At 37.7% G+C, this 21,656-nt stretch overlaps 1 pseudogene; it reads left to right on the forward strand.

Annotated features, from left to right (window-relative positions):
* Positions 1-216: 216 nt before the first annotated feature.
* LOC149177853 (bifunctional riboflavin biosynthesis protein RIBA 1, chloroplastic pseudogene) lies at positions 217-15,163 on the forward strand (annotated as a pseudogene).
* The last annotated feature ends 6,493 nt before the right edge of the window (positions 15,164-21,656 follow it).

Below are 21,656 nucleotides of genomic sequence, written 5' to 3' on the forward strand. Positions count from 1 at the left end.
GGGCATATAAAAGGCCTAAAATGCAAATTGTCCGGCCCTACTAAGGCTGTAAAATAAATCAGCAATACAATATATGATGAATGAGTCTATTTTGGAATTACACATCTTATTGTAAAATTGAACATTTTATGAATTATTATTGAAACTGGAGGGAAACTGATCGGAGGAGGAAAAGCTAGGGTTTGAAACAGGGGCGATAGAAGCAAGCTGGTAACTATGGAGGGGCAAGGAGGAGGGAGCTCCACTCCCTCCTACAGTAATGTAGTTTCAAACAGAGGTAAAGGGACGAGTAGGAACAAGCTCCAAAATCCTTCAGAGAATCAGACAAAAACTACTGGAACCCAAAAGATTGAAGGCAACAAACCCCATGATAAGGAAGGGACCCACGAGGAGCTTCGGCAGGATACGAAAGCGGGTGACAGTGGTCAGAGGACGGAGGGTAGAGCTACGACGGGACCTTGCAAACCCAAGTCCAATATTAAACCAAGGGTGGTCCTGAATGATCCGGCTCTGCAAGAGAACAGAGATCACATGGCAACCTATGCGGTCATATGCAAGTTTATGGGTATTTTTCCCACGGATAAAGCACAATACACATGGATAAAAAACACCTGGAAAGAAAAAGGAGAACTAAACATACATCTTGGGTCTAAGGGTTTTTTATAGTGGTATTCACGAACTTGGAGGACAAAGACAAAATTTTTGAAGGAGGACCATACTTCTATGCTGCCGCAGGTCTCTACATGTAACCTTGGATGATAAACTTTGTGCCAGAGCGAGAAATGTTCACATCGGTCCAGGTATGGATTAGATTATATTCCTTACCTTTAGATTACTAGCTTCCGGAATCCTTAAAAGCTACAGGTAATAAATTAGGACATTTTATAAAGATATCAGAGGCAACTCTACGAGGAAAATATACCTCCTTTGCCCGCATCTGTGTAGAAATGGACTTATCGAGGGAATTCCCAGATGAAGTCATCCTGGAAGTGTATGATGAGGAATGGGTTCAGGCGGTTGACTATGAACACATCCCTTTTAGATGCCAGAAATGTCATGAACATGGGAACCTCTTTAGAGAATTCCCACTCAACAAAAGAGAGGACAAACTGAAAGGCAGCATCGGAAGAGATCTTGAAGGATACACCAAAGTGGCAGGCAGGGGGAAAGGAGGGGGGGAAAGCACCAAAAGAAACCTAGTGAGAACAAAATACCAAGTCATAATAGTTTTGAGATTTTAGAAGAAGAGGGGGAAGAAAATGGACAGAGTAAGGATCTGGAGGAAACTCCATCAAAAAAGAAAAAGAGGACAACATGGACATCACACAGCCCGATAATGAATTAAATGAGAATCCACTAAGCACCACAGGACTTGGAAGGGACCAGGAGATGACCCCAAGTGAAGGAGGAACGGAGGACCAAGACCTACAGGAGATTCTAGATAGGGAGAACCTGGAACTAAAACACTTTCTAGAACAAGGAACCAACAAAGGGATAGACTCTCTACCACAAGAGGAGTTTGATAGAGTGCAACAACTATTCCTCCGAAGGTCCCAAACAAAGGTTGCAGGAGTCAAAAGGAACCATGACAACAAGGAGAATAAAGGGGTCAGAAAAATGGAGATTACTTCTAGATACTCCACTAAAAACCCAGGCAAGAAAAGAGGAAGATGGAGATAGAATGAACTCCTGTCAGAATGTGGGAAACTCATGATTAATTCAAGTAAGATAAAAGATCTTACCAGCTACTCTTTCACAAACATATCATTATGAAGCTGACATCCTGGAACATTAGGGGGCTGGGTAGCAAGAGAAAACAAAGAAATCTCAGTAACATAATAAAAGAAGAAAAACCAGACATGGTGTTTATTCAAGAAAAAAAATGCTCAGTAGACAAGATCAGAGAACTACACAGCAAATGGCTCTACAATTATGAGTTCCTTGAAGTCAAAGCAATCAAAACAGCGGGGGGAATTCTTACCCTATGGAATCCACAGAAATTTGAGATCATAGACGCAGAAGCTACTAGAAATCACCTTTCAATGGTAATACAACCTTTGGGAGACAAAGAGTGCTACTTGATCACAAACGTATATGGTCCTCAAATGCTAGAAGAAAAACTTAGCTCCTTACCTCTCTGGAGGAGCCAAGAGAGAGACACTCTATTATCCCCTAGATTATGGGAGGGGACTTCAATATGATCAAATCCCTCTCTAAGAAAAAAGGGGGAAGCAAAATGTTAGGACGCGACTCACAGGCATTCCAGAACTTCATAGACAACATGAGACTGGTGAGTATGGAAACAACAAATGGCACCTTCACTTGGAACAACAGGAGAGGGGGAATCGCCCAAGTTTCCTTGATATTAGACAGATTCATAATCTCGAAGGATCTCCTTCTTTCTAGTCACTCTATGACTTCGTGGATCCTTCCTTTTGGAGGCTCGGACCACTCACCGGTCCAGTTGGAAGCTTCTATTATTGGAACCTCCAGAAACAGACCTTTCAGGTTCGAAAATGCATGGCTCACTCACCCCAACTTCATTTCTAATATTAGAAATTGGTGGGTGGAAGACATACCCACCCAGGGCACAAAAATGTTCCTCCTACATCAGAGACTCAAACATATCAAACAAAGGCTCAAAGAATGGAACAGAAATGAGTTTGGAAACATTTTTGAAGCCAAAAGAGAGGTAGAAAGAAAATTACAAGAAGTTAATCAAATTCTCATCAAGGAAGGATTCATAGAGGAAAGGAAAGGACAGGCAGACTTTCTGCAGCAAGAATGGGACTACAGATGCCAGCAGGAAGAAATCTTCTAGAGACAGAAATCTAGAATAAAATGGATAAAGGAAGGGGAGAGAAACACCAGATTCTTTCACAAATCCACCATGAAACACAGGGCTCATAACAGGATCACTAAACTCCTAGATCCGCAAGGGAAAGAGTTAAATACTCACAAGGAAATGGAATCGGTTTTGGTGCAACATTTCCAAAGCATAGCCAAGGAAAACATTGCAAACAGATCTCAATTCATCAAAAGCTTCACAAAGAACATTCCAAAATTGGTGACCACGGAAAACAACCACAATCTCAACAGGCCAATAACGGAAGAAGGGGTCAATGAAGTCATCAAAGAGATGCATAATGGGAAAGCTCCCAGATGGATTCAATGTAGACTTCTTCAAAACATGCTTGGAAATTGTCAAATTTGACATTCTAGATGTGGTAGAGGACTTGAGAAAATCCAGAACAATTCTTAGAGCAATTAATGAATCTTTCATAGCATTAATCCCTAAACAGGAAAAAGCCATGACACCTGAAAGATTTAGACCCATAGCTTTATGCAATATGGTGTATAAAATCATTTCCAAAGTTATTGCTAACAGAATCAAACCTCTACTTCCATCGCTTGTGTCAGAGGATAAAACCAGATATGTGGAAGGCAGACAAATTCTCAACAATATCATCCAAGCTCACGAAGTGGTGCACTCCCTCAAGACCAAAAAGAAAGCAGGCATGATAATACAACTGGACATAGCAAAATCTTATGACAAGCTAAGCTGGCCTTACATAAAGGAAATTCTTACAGCTTATGGCTTTAACTACAACTGGATAAAGTGGGTTATGGCCCTGGTTACCATGGCAAGTTTCTCTATCCTTCTCAATGGCTCTCCATCAAGAACCTTCAGGCCTTCAAGGGGCCTCAGGCGGGGTGATCCTCTTTCCCCATTCCTCTTCATTCTCATGATGGAAGGATTGGGTAGAATCATAAACTCAGCCAAGGAAGAAGGAGGAATTAAGGGGCTAAAACTCACTCAGAATGGGGACACTTTGACTCATCAACAATTTGTGGATGATACTATGCTACAAGGCACACCCACAATCAAGGAACCCAAAGCCTTCAAACAAAAATCCTGCATGACTTTACCATGGTTGTCGGCACGGAGGTAAGTCTCACAAAATCAAAAGTTTTCCTTTTCAATACAGATATTTCCATCCAAAGACATCTCTCCAGAATTTTGGGATTTCAAAGAGAGAGTCTTCCATCTAAATATCTGGGAATGCCTCTCACTGAGAAACCTCTAAAGAAGGAAGTATGGGAGTCAATTACGAATAAACTGAAGGACAAAGTCAATAATTGGACTATCAGATCTTTGAATCTAGCAGGAAGATTAATTCTAACAAAGGCTATTCTTCAAACCATTCTAGTTTATATGTTTTCAACCCTTCCTGCCCCTAAAGGAGTTTTACAGCAAATTAGGAATATTCAAAGAAACTTTCTTTGGGGTAAAGGAGAAGAGAAAAAGAAATGGGCCTTGTTAGCGTGGGAGAAGCTTTGCAAACCCAAAACCCATGGTGGTTTAGGTCTCCATGACCCGGATACCTTGAGCAAAGTCTTGGGAGCAAAACTTTGGTAGAGATGGCAAAAGGAAACCAACAGCCCATGGACCAAGCTATGGAAACAAAAGTATGCAATGGAGTGGCAGGAACAGGACCACATTCGGATGTCAGGGCACATTAGGGGTTCTCACATTTGGAACAAGGCTTGGGAAAACAAAGCCTTAGTTCAAAATCATAGTTTTTGGGAGATAAGAAATGGGAATCTTGCTTGGTTCTGGGAGGAACACCGGCAACAAGAACAAAATCTCAGTAGGGAAGGCCTAGGTATCATCAAAGATGACACCCTCAATAAAGGTCTAAAAAGGTTATGTGACTTTTGGGATTAGTCAGGAGAGGAAAGGAAATGGAGAATTTGGAGGGTACCAGATTATAGGGTAGAGACCCCTTTGAAAGCCCAGACTAAAGTCCTAGAAGAGATCTTGGAAAAAGGCAAATTTTAACTTCTAACTCGAATGACCTGCTAAGGTGGGGTAGAAACAATGAGGGAAACTTCAACCTCAAAGAATCCAAAATAATAATCACAGGATTTGATCATCCAAATCCTGACAAGATGTGGCGAAACCTTTGGAGAAACCCTCACTGGATGAAGATCAAAATGTTCGTATGGCTAGTTTAGCCTAAAAAGATTCTGACCTGGGAAAATCTTAGGAAAAGAGGTTTTGCAGGTCCTTCAAAATACCATTTATGTGGCCTGCAGGAGGAGACCATGGATCACATTCTTAACCTTTGTGTGTTCACTTCCTCTATATGGAACTGGGTAGCCTCCATCTTCAACCAGACAGTCAGGAAGGATGATAATATTACTGCTACTCTAAAGAATTGGAGAAAAGGCTTTTCGGAATGTGAGACAGTCAATGTAGCCTGGACACTGATTCCAGGTTTTTGGATATGGGATGTGTGGAAAGAACGCAACAATAGGATCTTCAAGGATAAATCTAGTTCAACTCAAGGCATCATGGCTCAGATCCTAAAACAACTCAAAGAAATAGTTAATGTCTTTCTAAAGCATCCTCCAGAGAAACCGCCGAGTCAAAGGGACACTCACATCCTTGAAAAGTTGGGACTTAAGTATCATGGCCCTTCTAGCACCCATAAGAAAGAAAGGCATAGATCAGATGGCAAGGCTTTCTAGCAACCCCCTCCCCATGGCTTCCTGAAACTCAACATAGATGGATCCTCAAAAGGGAACCCAAGGGACACGGGCTTTGGGGGAGTCATTAGAGATGCAAAGGGCAATATCAAAATCATTTTTCATAGTCATTTGGGGAGGGATACCAACAATATGGCTAAACTCATGGCCATGGAGCAAGGCCTAGAAATCCTGAGATACTGCAATTTACATAATACTATCATAGAGGCAGACTCGTAATTAACGATTAACTCGGTCAAAAGGATAAGCACCGGCACAGCACCAGACAAAGTTTCAAACCATTGGCAACTCTCGCAAGCTTTTCATCGAGTTCAATCTCATCTCAAAACTCTTAGAACTCTGAGCTTTGTTCACGTGCGCAGAGATGCCAACAGAGTGGCTGACAGGCTAGCCAATGAAGGGGTGATTTGCGCAAGAGAAAACAAGTGTTGTTTGTGGGAGTTTGCTCAAAATGGACAATTGAGAAAGGACTGCAACACTCTGGCACGCAAAGATGGGGATCTTTATCATCACTCCAAGAGGAAACATCCGGCAGATATCTAAGTGGATGGAAGTCAAGGGTACTTCTAATTGGCAGCCCAAGTTTAGGATCTTGCAGGGGAATGGTGGGCAAAGGAGGAAAAAACATCAAACCAAAAAGTGGTTCGAAGCTTCTCTTCAGAATTGGGTGGTTTTGTAGCAGTTACCAGGGTTATCGGAGGGCAGAGTGTACCCGAAGGGGTTTTACCAAAATGTCTCTGATGCCACAAAAGGAGTTACACGTGGCGCTAGGAAGACCGAGATGTTTTCGCTGGTGGGACCGCGGCATTTTTTCTATAGTGTCCCTGGTTATCGGGCGTCAGCTATACCATAAGCAGATTTTCGGATATGCCTCTGATTCCACTGACCATGTTACACGTGTCTCCAAGATGTTTTGACTACCGCCCTCATCGGACGAGTAATCCTAGTTCTTTTATCCCACCCGATATCCCTCTCAGCCGTTGGATCTCGCAGATGCAGATCAACGGCTCAGTTATGTCGTGCATGTTTCCCACCATCGGGTTGACTCGTATTCACTTTTGAGGCCGCCCTTTGGCTTTGTTGGTTTTAATGTTTTGGGTGCCCTTAACTGCTTTCTTGAGCATGTTGCTCAGTTCTCAAACTAAGGGTGTATGTCAAACAATTGACATCTTGTATACTATGTATCCTCCTTGCGGCTTAATTTGAATAGAAGGACCGTTTCTTGCTTGAGAAAAAAAAGAATGAGTCTATTTTCAACCATACAACTGCTCAAGTATGATAGCAATATTAAACAATTTAGAGAATATTATGGGTCAATTATTGGATATGTTGTAAATTCTTTTCAAATCAAAGCAAGTTAACACAAATTATGTGCATGAAGAGATAGACCTTTGACTTGGGTTTGGATATTGTGGTCTACCTTGTTCAGGATGAACTGTTATGGGCAGCAACATGGCTTCATGAAGCAACAGAAGACCAATACTACTTGAACTAGATGATTGATAGTGCAGATCCACTTAGTGGGAAAATGTAGGACATGAATGAATTTAGTTGGGATAATAAATATGTAGGGGTCCAGGTGCTTGCATCTAAAGTCATAGTGCAATATCAATAAATAAACCAATTTTCTAATGGTTTTTTATCTAGTTATAAGTAGTATTTTCCATCAGCTTACATTTCAGGCTTCATACCAATGGCCATATTGGGCTACTCATAAACTCAATCAATTTGGATCAAAATTGAATGGACAATTGGCATTGTCTCTCATCTTTGTCATCATCTTCATCATGAGAGAAACCAACATCTTCATCATGGGCTTCCTAAATTTCAGAAATGGACTTGTCGAGAAATAATTAGAAGATTTTCAAGGAAGTTTTGGAAATATTTGTTTAGCAACAATGACTACCTGAATTTGGAGAATTTTTCATCAATTAATGAGGCATCAACATTGAAGTTCATTCCACCTTTGGAGAAATAGCAGAATAGCCAATAATATTGGTACATCTTCATGGAACTAACAAAGTCATGGAAGTTTTGAGATATTTCAATTACTTAACAACGAAGAGGAAAGGAATATCCATGTTCTAAAATCCCAACCAATGAAAAAATCCTCATTTTGTAGAGTTGTTAGTGGTCAACAATGTGGGGTCAGTTTCAAACCTATGACTTTGTCATGGCCCACTCAAAGTTGGTTGAGATAGGAGGCCCAAGGGTATAGTTGTTCACATCACAAGGTTGAATATATTGTCAAATACTTCACATTCTTTAATGAGAATTGGTACAATGTTTTTTCATTTTTATTATTTATAACCGTGATAAAAATGGTAATACTCCTTTCATTTATTTTATTTCCAAAAAAAATCAAAATATATGCTTGGAAATGGAGTTTTTGAAGCCCTTGTCAAGGGAAACATAAGAGCTTGAGTCATGGGATGAATGTCTACAGTCTTGCAAAATGTGCTCGACATGACAAAGGTTGAGATGGACCCTATAACATGGATGTTGGTAAACTTTAGGCATATGACATGCTAAGGGGCTTTCATGGGGATGGTCAGACATATTGGGCACACATACAATGTGACAAGTCGAGACTAGGGCTTGGGTGCACACACCATGTAACAAACTAAAAAAAGGATTGTGGATGCACATATCAAGTTGTGTATGAATATTAGTTTTAGGCCCATACATTGTGTGATAGACCTATATAAGGCTCATCAACACAAATTGTGTGGTAGGAAAAGGAATGACCATAATCGAGTAACCAACATGTTCTTAAACAAATGGTCAAAACAACTATAGACTAGGTGGATGAGTGCACTTGATACATGATGAAGCAATCAATATATGTAATGAGAAAGGGGAGAATATTAGGTGTATGAAGTTCCAATGGGGTCATATGGAGGTTGATTAGACAAGTTATGTCTACAGTCAAGTTGTTGTGCAGAGCACATGATGTTGGTGGATGGTAGAATGACTTATATGACAAACCAGGTGGTATTGCAATGAAGCAAGTGACACATATTTTGACATGAAATTGAAATGATATGCATGTGTCAACATGATGTTTGTAGGAGGATGCACAAGACAACTCACTAAGTTGTGGACCACACAGAAGTTGGGTCAACTTGACTTCACATGTGGATGAGTATTGCAATGTGACATGATTGGCCTATGCCATATGGAACATTGCAACATTCAAACTTATGGAACAATCTCATATATATGCTTGAGATTTTGTGATATGTGAGACAAGTGATGGAAATAGTATAGGAGACATGACTCTAGCAGGAATGGGGCATCATCTTGATGACATAGAATGACAAGTAGATAGAGAAGTAGTGGACCAAAGACTAAAGAGGATGGTTGATATAATCGCGTGAAAGATGTCATGGGTGAGTTAACTAAAATATTTATTGTTAACATGGAAGCTTACCTACAAGACTTGTCGATCTTGGACATAATCAAGATAGGATATGGCCAAACTAATAGCCTTGCCATCTTGGAATGACATTTTCTAGTTGAGAAAGTTGGTGAATCCATTAGATGTTGTCTATGCTAAGGAGAACACTTTGTAGAATAATATGCAAACAAGGTGACTTGATTGAATGAGTTGGTGAATCCTACCAAGGTTGGGTCGAATGTTTTACAAAGTAAGACGCAAGACCCGCATTCACCACAAGATTTGCAAATGGTTGGATCATGCCAATATTTTTTATGAGTGAAACCAAGGATGGATATGCAAAACACATTAAGAATAACACATAGAATGACCAGCAATAGGTTGTGACAATAATGGACTGATCCAACCTGCTTACAAGGAGAGGTAAATTGATCAAGGGCTTCTATTGCTCACAAAATCATTATGTGAAGCACCATCGATAATCAGGAAAGATGGCATGATTTATGGAATCAATGGAGGAACAAGAAACACAAAGCAAGGAAGCCAAGGTCTTGGATGAGATGGTTTAATATTGGTGATTAGAGGATAGTGTGATTAGGAGAGAGGGTGCTCAACTCTGCTCAAATGGAACTATTGCAAAAATAACACAACCAAAGAAAAGAAACAAAGATGTTGTGTGTTTCCTTTGAAATCAAAACCTCTTGGCTAAAAACTACTCATGGGAAGACAATTTAGTGTGATTGGTTGAAAAAAATGAGATATGAACCATATTAAGTGAGAAGGAACCTGCAACTTCAAGGGAGATAGTTCTGGTCCAACAATTCTCATAGGAAGTGTTCAAAGCATTGAAAACATTGGAGGGTGTTTTGCATAAGGATGAGGCTGAATAACCTTGGAAAAACGAGGATGTGCCATGGGTTTGCTTCATAGAAGAAATGAATTGAAATGGATTGTTAAAAATTTAGAAAAATGGATTAGTATTTGGTGTCACAAATGGATCTCTCATAGAGGTAGGTTGGTTTTGGTCAAATCCATTCTAGAAACTATCCTTATTTTTTAACACTCTTTCCTCAATCCCAAAGAGTGTGGTAGAAAAAATATCAGAAATTGTTGTAATAATTTCCTATAGAAAGGGTGCTTAAACTTTAAGAGGTATCATTGGGATGGTTAGGAAAATATAAAAAAACCTAAGGCTAGGGGAGATTGGGGATTGAAGAATATTTTACCTTTGGGTGTTCATTAATGGCCAAATCTATTCATTTCCTCTAAAATACTTTGGAAAATATTCTTATGCAAAATTATATTGCTCTTGGTTCAATTATTGACTGGATCCACTAGGAGCTAAAATGATTTTAGGGAGGTTCTAATCATTGGAAATATTTTTCATTAGTGTTCCCTCTTGCAAAGAAATTTCTAGCCTAGAGGGTTGGGAATGGTTCAAAATTATCTTAGGAAAATATATTATTATGTGTTAGAGTCAATACATTCTTTTGTTGGAGAACCTGATTTGTCACCTACATGAATACAATTATTTCATGTTAAATCAAATCAACAAACTAAAGTCTACAAGTTGATAGTCACAAGGGCGACTCTTTGCTAAATATTAGGTCTGATTGGGGATTTTATTCCTACTTTTCATACATTTATATGTGAGTTAGAAATGGATCGGTCTATATTAATACAAGACTATGATTCTTTAATCTAGAGTTTGAATGAAGTTGGAGGGGTTTTCACAATAGAGTTAGGATATAAATAAGCTTTAAATTTAGAAGTAAATGCTAAGTGGTGTTGGTCCAATATTTAGAAGATAATTGTACCAGCTAAAACTAAAATATTGATGTGGCATACTCTTATGGGTAAAATCCTTACTTGCAGCCAATTTCTTAAAGTGGAAATAAGGCATGGAATATGTCTCCTTTGTAGATTTAGAGAGGAAACCAGTAAGAACTTATTTCTCCATTGTTTTTACTCCATTCAATTATTAGTAAAATATGTGCTACAAAACATTTGTCTATTGGTTGTCTGTAGCTAAAATCCCTATTTCTATTATAAATAATCTCAGGCAAAAAATGTTCAGCTTCCTATGGAGGAATGGTAAAATAGTAAGAAACATATTCACCTAGCCTGTTGGGGCTCCCTATCTAAATCAAAAGTCTTGGTGGGCGGGGATTTAAAAATATACATTGGTTTGGTAAAGCTTTGGCCCTAAAAATTATGTGGAGAGGCCTATTTGGTGTGGGACTTTGGGGCCAATTTTTAAAGGAAATGCATCTAAAAAGAATGTTGGTGTTGGAATTTTTTAGAGGAGAAGCAAGCAAAATTGTTAAGAGGAGATCCATTGTTTGGAAGACCCTTATTGACTTTCTCCCATTCCTTTTTAATTAGCTTTCTTGGAAAGTTGGGGATGGTAAGAAAGTGATCTTAGGAAAGGACCCTTTTATAGGTGGTTCTTATGTCTTCATATTATCTTTTGATATGATCCAATACTTAAATGAAAAATGCCTCTTCTCCCTCCATAATGCTAAAGAATGGTCTTCGCTCTATCTTCTAAGAACTATTGGTTGAGTTATGCTAAATTGGGACTGGATGGTTCTTTGGCAGAGGAGTGGAACTCTTTCATTAAGGAGATAAATTATCAATGGGGTATATTTAAGTAACTCCAAGGACTTCCAAGTCTGGAGCTGTATTCCTCCTCAGGTAAGGAAACGGTTGGTCTTGCTTAATATGATGCAATAGCCCATTCTGCAGTGGTCCAAGATTCTAGTTGGTGGAACAAATTTATTTGGAAATGGAATATTCCCAACAACCTAAAATGATTCACCTTTCTTGTTCTTCAAGACAAAGTTCTAACCTAAGAGAATCTGCAAAAAAGATGCCTCAGTAGACCAAACTATTGTTTCCTCTAAAAATAGTTCGATGAATCTATTGATCATCTTTTTATTTGTTGTCCTACTGATAAGAAAATTTGGCATGCAGTTCTTCTGGTTTTGGGCATTAGGGAGAATCTGGATCATATCTCCTTTGAGTTCCTTCTTTTTCACTGGGGGGAGAAGTATAAAACATTTTGCACTCTGACTATTTCTGTTTCCTAGGGTATCTGGTTGCTTAAGAACACGATAATCTTCCAAAATGTGAGTATTTTCATTCTTCTTCAATCTCCTAAGATTGTTTCTCTCTACAAGTAATATTTCTCTCTTCAAACTCGAAATTTTTTGAGAAGGATCAAATTTCCTGGAATATCACATGACCTTCCTGATTGGGTTCTTTGATGGAGATTCTCAAGGAAGCATCTATGGAGAGCAGGGGGTAGGATTATTCTGTCAAGGAACATTTTTATCCATTTCATAATTTTCCTAGGATATGCATCCAATACCAAAGTTGAACTTATGCATCCAATACCAAAGTAGCAGAAACAAAACAACAAAATGTAGAAGTTTTGGGTGGAATCTTGGTTGAAAAGACCCATGTTCCAGAAAGAGAACAATTAACTCCCGCTAAAGAAAAATGTACAAAGTTGCATCAACCAAAATTATGATTTCCCAAGAAACACAGTATGCAAACTGATGTGAATAATGTAAATTTTATTGGCTCGGAGCTTGAGAAAGATATTCATGTGGTAAAGAATGCCTCTGATGTCATTAAGCTAAAGCAGAATCTACAGATAAATAAAAACCTCCATAGTGGAAATAATGAGGAAGGTCTAAATAAGGCTTTGCTCAAGCGTGTCTCAAAACTTGAGAGGAAGAAATTAGCAGCAACAACATTGTCCATTGAAACCTTTACTGGTCTACAATGAACGAAACAACACTAGTCTGTGAAGGATTCCTTGGTGTTTTTTAGCAAAGGTTGGTGTGGGATTTGTAAATCTGACTTGGTTGTTTATAAATTACACCGTTGTTTTAAACACTGCAGAAATTCAATGTATGTTGAAAGAAAATTTACAGTGGATGAGGGTGATCATTTGAAGTATGAACCAACCAATGGATCTCCTTCAGTTTTCCAAAGAGACTGTACCCTAAATAATTGCAGTCCACTCTTGAAATATTCAAATCAAAAGAAAAGGGAGCTATATCTAGCATTACTATTATTCCCAACTGAAAGGGTAGATGACCCTATTGCTAGTGAAGGGGACATATCAGTTGAATTTTTAGCTTTATATGGAAGTGTTTCTAATCATCTTCACGACCTAGGAGGTGTTCTTTGGAATGAGATGCAATAGAGTAGAGGAAGCCTTAATACATATGCACCCTAGACATTGTCTTCTATTCCCATTCAAATTGAAGCTCCTCTCCGCATGCATAGAAAAGGCCCTGAGAAATTGTGGTCTGTATGTGGACAGTATGGAATCAATCAATTTCAAGAGGAGAATAATAGAAATCTTAGTTTGCAGAAGGAACCCCAAAAGCCCACTGTTGAATCAGTACTCATGGCCTCTGAAATTTTCCATGGTGTATATCCCTTCGAGAATTTCATTATCATAAAGGCAGAGTTTTATGAGTACTTTCAAGACAAGTCTCCCCCATTAGGTGATCTACCTAAAACACATATGCAACTATAATCACTTTGAAGACCCACACTTATTTGATTCGATAGGCCAATTATTTTAAAAGATAATCCTTTCCTGAGTTTGACATGTGTTTATAATCTTGAAGGCTTTCTTGAAGTACTTTTTGGTTAGAATCTAGTGGGGGACTGCAGTAAGAGGAGCCTATGAAAGCATTGCAGTTTTTCAGGGGAAATAGCACCCTTGTTAAGAGTAAAAAGAGAAAGCATACAATTTTCATTGTTGTGGTTGATGATACTTGTGAAGAGCATAAGGTCAGAAGGAACAAAGTTGTTATATAACATCTTAAAATAAGATTAGGGGATGTAGTGTAGGCTCATGAACGCTACTATGTTAGGAATGGGAAGCATGTGTATATTCTGCCTATGTATGAACCTGTTATTCTTATGTTACATACAGAGAGTCCATCTAGTAACCTTGAATAGACACTAGCAGTTGTTTCTTCTGTTAGAGACCCAAAATATCTATTGGCAAGAAAAATTAATAGTGTCCTTACAACTTTACCTGATATGCCTAATATGGCTCCTTGGGAGGCAACTGGTAATAATTGCAAGTTGGACGATTGTTTAAGGAAAGATGATGAGAAGATGGGACAAAGTCACCTATGTTCTACAATGAATCCAAGCATAACAACAATTAAGTGTTGAGTAATCTCCAACCCAACACATCTTGCAACTCCATCGCAGCTCATGTGTATGTTAGTGTCATAAAAAGATATTACTATTACAAAAGAATCAAACAAAAGGGATAATACAGTAGTGAAGAAGATAGAACTTTACACTAAAGTAGAAACTATAACTAGCTTGAATCAACTGTAGAAATCATCTTCCATAAAGGAAGAAATCCTAAGAAGGCTTGAATTGCCACTTATGGTACCAGACAAAGAAAATGAATAGAAGCTTCTTACTACATTTAGAATATATGTGGATGCAAAAGAGGGTACAACTACTGAGGTATCAACAATAGACAGGGCGAAGATAATTTTGGCCCTCACATCTCCATATTCTAAACCTAGTGATTTTAGGATACCTTGTCATACCTTCCCTCTTAAATACAGAGAAGGGGGAGTCCTACAAATATCTAGTCATACAGAAGCATCTACAGATCTGCCAACATTAGCAAGATTAAATCCTACTGCAGTGCTTTATGAGATAGTTGATGATGATGGTTCAATGGCTCGCTTACCAAGGTTGCAAAAATTTGCAAAGGAGCATAATTTACCACTTATATATATTACAGATCTTGTTATGTATAGGAAGAAACGTGAAAATTTGGTTGAACTAAGTGTTATTCTTAGGTTGCCTACAATATCGTGACCATTTCAAGCATATTTCTACCGTTCAAAGTTGGAAGGCATGGAACATATTGCCATGGTTAAGAGTAACATGGGTGATGGATTAGATGTATTGGTGAGGGTTCATTCTGAATGCCTCATGGGAGATATCTTTGGGCTGGCTAGGTGTGACTATGAAAACCAATTGGAACTAACTATGTAATAGATTGAGCTAGCTGGGAAAGGAGTGTTGGTTTACTTGTGTCTTGAGGATAATGGTATTGGTTTGGGGCACAAAATGTCAGCTTACAATCTTCACGATGAAAGCCGAATATTGTTGAAGCTAATGTGGTGCTTGTTGGCTTCTTATTGACTTCCATGAATAACAGTGCTAAGGAATCTAAAAAGCAACCCAACCTTCACATGTTTCTTAGTAGATTGAACAAGAGGAGCAACAAATGATTTTACAAATGAAGGTTCTCTTAGTGCTTTTGATATGGCATCCTCCAAAACTACTTGAGATGGTTGGTCATCATATATGAACAAGGTATTCATGATTATATCAACTAATAGTCTATTGGTAGCTACCAGGAACCCTGGAGTCTACTGCTAGCTTTTTCCCTGTCATAATATTTATAAATATGATGCCTTCATTACATGTGGAAAAGTTTATATTGATATTAGCATGGGCAAGAGTATTGCCAAGTGTCATTCACTTGAGACATGTACTATTTTGTACAAACAGACTCTAAGCACTAGTGACATAATAAAATAGTTTGAAGTAATTCGAACGGAATTAAAGAAAATATCCAGAGAAGTGAAGGCCAGGAGATAAAATGGGAAGTAAAAAACACAGATAGGAGGCAAAAACAAAGGAAAGAAGAATGAAAAAATAGGAAACCTTAGAAAGACCACTTAATTCCATTGAAAGTCAAACAACTGAATAAATAAAAAATACTCCTTCGAAAAAGGAAAGGGACAGTAAGGATATCAGTACACATGGTAAGATCTAGCATTAAGTCGTGGCTTCACCAAGAGTATGAGGTTTTTTTCAAGCATAATGATAATAGATTGTGTATAAAAATAGACAAATGTGATATGTCCAACAATGTGTTGTGGATGAGAATCAAAACTAGGTGCAAGTCATGGGTTATTTTAAAAGGGTAAATACACTTCAACTACGGCAACTTAGCCAAAACGAAGGACTGTTATAATCGATTTTGTACACTACCCATAATTATGTGCCTTACACTTCCTGTACAACACCCCTAATGAGTGCCAAGGGTGCATATCTCTTTGCACAATAATTTTCCAAATGCCCTGTTTCAGAGAAGATATTACAATTCAAAGGGACGTTTTCATATTCAAATATGTTTCTCCCACAAATAGTCCTTTAGTTTCAAGTGGAGTTAAAGTATTTAAAGGTTAATTTTGGCTTAAAATCCATACCCAATATTGTGTGTAATAGATTGGTTCGTTCTATTGTGAGATTTGCTGGCATCAAATAAGAACCTAGATTTTTGCACCCAAGAAAATATACATTCATGCCAAGGCAATAACAGTAAGCCGTGGAGGCTAACCCACACTATGACAGAAGATGACAACTCTTCAAAGTGATACAATATCAAGCTCTATATTTTCATAAACAAATAAACCTAACTAACCATTTCTATCATCCGTGGATGCTCTTCAAATGGTAAGCCTCTACCTGTAAGGTTTGAGAATAAAAACAAGGAATATTCCATCAGGATAACTATAACTACTACACAATGTTTATAGGTTTTTTTCATTAAATTTGATCCATTAAGACACTATATCAACAAATTGTTGGAATAACTACCACATCTCTGGCAATTTATCCCATAGACTAATTGTTATCCTAGGAACATGGGATTAACTATTCTTGCAAGATGACATTACTGATTTATCATGCATACATGAGAATGGACTATATCATTTATCAGTGACAGAAATAGAACACATAAAATCATAAAATTATTTCATCTAACACAATTATGTATGAAGACTTAAGTCTTAGACTCTTACAGAAAATTTCACATGTCATTTTTGATGTATGTATGAGTAATTGTCAGGGTAGGTGTCCCCATGTGTGGGTGCACATCTCACATATTTGGTAGGGGAATGACAACATAACCTCCCAGGCTAGTGGGCATCCCCAAAAAATAAATAAATGCATGATTGGTGGGCTCTGTTACCCATCATATGGCAGAGAATTAATCTAGTTGAAGACCCCAACCAAGTAGGCTGCACTTGGAGAATTTTGGCTCTCTCGCTTGTTACCTCTCATGTTATGTGAGGCCTGGACTTGTGAATATTTCCACTACTCTTGTCATTTCCATCACAAGGGGAGGTTTATAGGTTGACCTTTAGATGGCCCTAGAGTTTTGATTTCATTTGATGAGGTTTTGGTGATGGCCTCATCCCAATAGCCAACAAGCATGTCTGTTTTGTTCAATTCCCTCACAATCTACCAGAACTGCTACACAAAATGCTGCAACTTTTTGTGCCTCTAATATGGTTCCTGTGTCAGAGAAATATCCAAAAAGTGCACCAGCAGACAAAATTTCCAAAAACTTATTATTACAAGAAAAATATGACCAACAACCTACAAAATATGCACAATAAATGAGACGAATGATAAAATACAACTAAACAATACACAACCAATACCATCTACTACTGTCATAACTATAGAAGTAATGGGCATATACAAATTTGTTAGAATTATAGGTTAATGATTTATCATAAGAAACCAAAAAAATTGTATTCACACACATAAGAAGGGAAAAGAAATCAACTGCTAAGAAAATGAGTTCACTTTCCAATAGCATGTAGAGTGCTAAAATATTTGTTGGATAAGCTTAAGGAATTTAGGCAACTCCATTGGGATAAACTAAAATACAACAACTTCCAAAATTTCAATATAAATGATCATGTGGCAAGAAAACTTGCTTAACAAATGTCAAATAGCTCACTAAAGTAGTAAGTGTGCTTAAGTAACAACTCCTATATACCTAGGAGATCACACAATATTGCAATAACCTAAAACTTTGTTGAAGGGTTTTAAGAATTGCTTCAGAAATAACATATATTTCCTCGAGATAAATATTGGGAAAGTGACTTGAAATGATTAGCTTCTGCATTTTGGACAATATTTTGATGATCATCTAATAAAGTATTCTGAGATTCCCAACAATCCTCTATAGCATGGGGTCTTTACTATTAAGCAAGGTGAATCTAGCGAATGGGTCTTCATTAATAAGCATGGTGACTAGTAGAAGAATACAGTATTGAACTCTATATTTTGTTGCAAATATTTTTTATTTACTGATAGCTCTAATAGTAACACCACTTCTTTCTTGCCTTCCTCTATATCCCATGCTAACGCACTGAAGGGAATTCTAGATTTGTTATCACTTTTCATCAACCACATTTCAGAGGAACTAGTTTTGACAGGTGAAAACCAAACATTCCTAAGACAGTTGAGGGACATTTGTCCATCCTCAAGGACATTACATCACCAATTTTCTAGGATGCGGGTAACATCCCAAAATAAAATGAGATTTCCCCAATATTTTCCTTGTACCTCATGGATAGGGAATCACTAAATTCTAAGCCAACCCACTTTTATTTTGCATCTAATGGTGACTGAATCCATTCAGGGTGGGTTGAAAATGAGCACAATTCCACTGATTTATCCATCATTGGATGCATCCCTTAGGGGTGGGACACATCCTTATTGCAACTAGGTCCCATTCAAGATAAAAGAGACAAGGATAAAAAAAAATCTCATGCATACATGAGTATGGACTATATCATTTATCAGTGACAAAAATAGACTAAAAGTATTTCATCTAACACAGTTATTTATGAAGACTTGAGTCTTAGACTCTTACATAAATTGTCACATGTCATTTCTGATGTAGGTATGAGCAATTGTCAAGGTAGGTGTCCCCAAGTGTGGGTGCACCTCTCACATATTTGTTAGGGGAATTACAACATATCCTCCCAAGTTGGTGGGAATCCCCAACCAATAAATAAATGCATGATTGGTGGGCCTTGTTACCCATCATATGGCATGAGAACTAATCCAGTTGAAGACCCCACCCAAGTAGGCTGCACTTGGAGAATTGTGGCTCTTTGGTTTATTACATGTCATGTTATATGAGGCCTACACTTGTGAATATTTTCACTACTCTTGTCATTTCCATCACGAAAGGGAGGTTTACAGGTTGACCTTTAGATGGCCCTAGAGTCGTGATTCATTTGAAGAGGTTTTGGTGATGGCCTCGTCCCAATAGCCAACAAGAATGTTTGTCTAGTTCAATTCCCTCACAATCTACCAGAACTACTACCCAAAATGCTACAACTTCTGGTGCCTCTAATATGGTTCCAATGTCAGAGAAACCTCCAGAAAATGCACCAGCAGAAAAAATGTCCAAAAACATATTTTTACAAGAAAAACATGTCCAACAACCTACAAAAGACATACAATCAAATGATAAGAATGATAAAAGACAACTAAACAATACACAACCAATACTGTCTACTACTATCATAAATATAGAAGTAATGGGCATATACTAATTTGTTAGATTTATAGGTTAATGTTTAATCATAAGACACCGAACAAATTATATTCACACAAATGAGAAGGAAAATGGAATCAACTGCTAAGAAAATGACTTCACTTTCCAATAGCATGTAGAGTACTAAAATATTTGTTGGATTAGTTTAAGGAATTTAGGCAACTCCATTGGGATAAACTAAAATACAACAACTTCCAGCATTTCAATATAAATGATAACGTGGCAAGAAAACTTGCTTAATAAATGTCAAATAGCTGACCAAAGTAGTAAGTATGCTTAAGTAACAAATCCTATATACCTAGGAGGTAATAAAATTTTGCAATAACTTGAGACTTTGTTGAAGGTTTCTAAGAATTCCTTCAGAAAGAACATATATTGCCTTCAGACAAATATTAGGAAAGTGACTTGAAATTATTAGCTTTTGCAATTCAGACAATATTTTTATTATCATCTAATAAAGTATTGTGAGATTCTCAACAATCCTCTACATCATGGGGTCTTTACTATTAAGGAAGGAGACTCTAGAGAATGGGTCTCATTATTAAGCATGGTGACTAGTATAAGAATACAGTCTTGAACTCTATATTTTATTGCCAATATTTTTTATTTATTGATAGCTCTAATAGTAACACCACTGCTTGCTTACCTTCCATTGTATCCCATGCTAGCACACCCAAGGGAATTCTAGATTTCTTTTCACTTTTCATCAAGCGCACTTAAGAGGAACTAGTTTTGACAGGTGGAAACCAGACATTCCTAAGACAGTTGAGGGACATTTTCCCATCCTCAGGGACATTTACATCACCAATTTTTTAGGATGTGGGTAACATCCCAAAAGGAAAAGAGATGTCCCCAATAGTTGCCTTGTACCTCATGGATAGGGAAACAATAAAGTCTACGCCAATCCACTTTCATTTTGCATTTGATGGTGGATGGATCCATTCAGGGTGGGTTGACAACAAGCATAGATCCACTAATTGCTCCATCAGTGGATGCATCCCTTACAGGTGGGACACATCCTTAATGCAACTAGCTCCCATCCAAGATAAAAGAGACAAGGATAAAAAAAATTCTCATGCATACATGAGAATGGACTATATCATTTATCAGTGAAATAAATAGAACACATAAAATCATAAAAGTAGTTCATCTAGAACATTTATGTATGAAGACTTTAGTCTTATACTCTTACAAAAATTGTCACATGTCACTTTTGATGCATGTATGAGTAATTGTCAAGGTAGGTGTCCCCATGTGTGGGTGAACATCTCACATATTTGGTAGGGGAATGACAACATATCCTCCCAAGATGGTGGACATCCCCAACTAATAAATAAATGCATGATTAGTGAGCCTTGTTACCCATCATATGTCATGAGAATTAATCCAATTGAAGACCCCACCCAAGCAAACTACACTTGGAGAATTTGGCTCTCTGGCTTGTTACCTCTCATGTTATATGAGGCCTACACTTGTGAATGTTTTCACTACTCTTGTCATTTCCATCACAAAGGGAGTTTTACAGGTTGACCTTTAGATGGCCCTAGAGTCATGATTTCATTTAATGAGGTTATTTATGCAGTAAGCATAAATGGCTTGATGATGTTGATGTTTGGGTATCCTTGATGATGATTGTTTTCTTTTCATACTAGTTGACTTAGTTATGAAGCCCCTATGATCATTAGATGGTTAATGATACATTTTGATGTATGACTCACTTGATGAAATTCCATATCATTTTTGGCCTAAACCAACATTGTTTTCGCATAATCATTTCAATAGTTTCATGATGGTGTACAACACTCTAGCATTCTCCTCCTGTTATCACTTGAATTGAAATTATTCTTGGGATGATTGAATATGCTCTAGCATGGTTTTATGGTCATGAGGTAAACACCCTTGTCCATACTTAAGGATTATAAACATATTATGGTATTCCATGGTATAGACTACAATCATTGCCCACTTTACAGTTCTATCTACGTAGATCCACTACATATGGGATTGGTTGGCATGATTTGAGGAATGCCCCACATATTATTGGCACACATTTTGAGGTCACCCTTTGAGGAGTTTTCATAACAATTATTTGACCATTGCTTTCCCACTTATCTATGAGATTTATTTATGGAGGAGTGTGATAACTTTATTGAAGGGGCATCCTAGCCCTTGAGGATATACCTTTTGACAAGTTCCCAAATTATAGCCAAATGAGTGCCAATAAATGCAAAAATTTTGCATAATTTTAAAATTAGG

This window comes from Pinus tabuliformis, chromosome 4_1 (genome assembly GCF_031772625.1).
Source record: "Pinus tabuliformis cultivar Carrire ecotype Pingquan chromosome 4_1, CPIR1, whole genome shotgun sequence".
NCBI lineage: Eukaryota > Viridiplantae > Streptophyta > Pinopsida > Pinales > Pinaceae > Pinus > Pinus tabuliformis.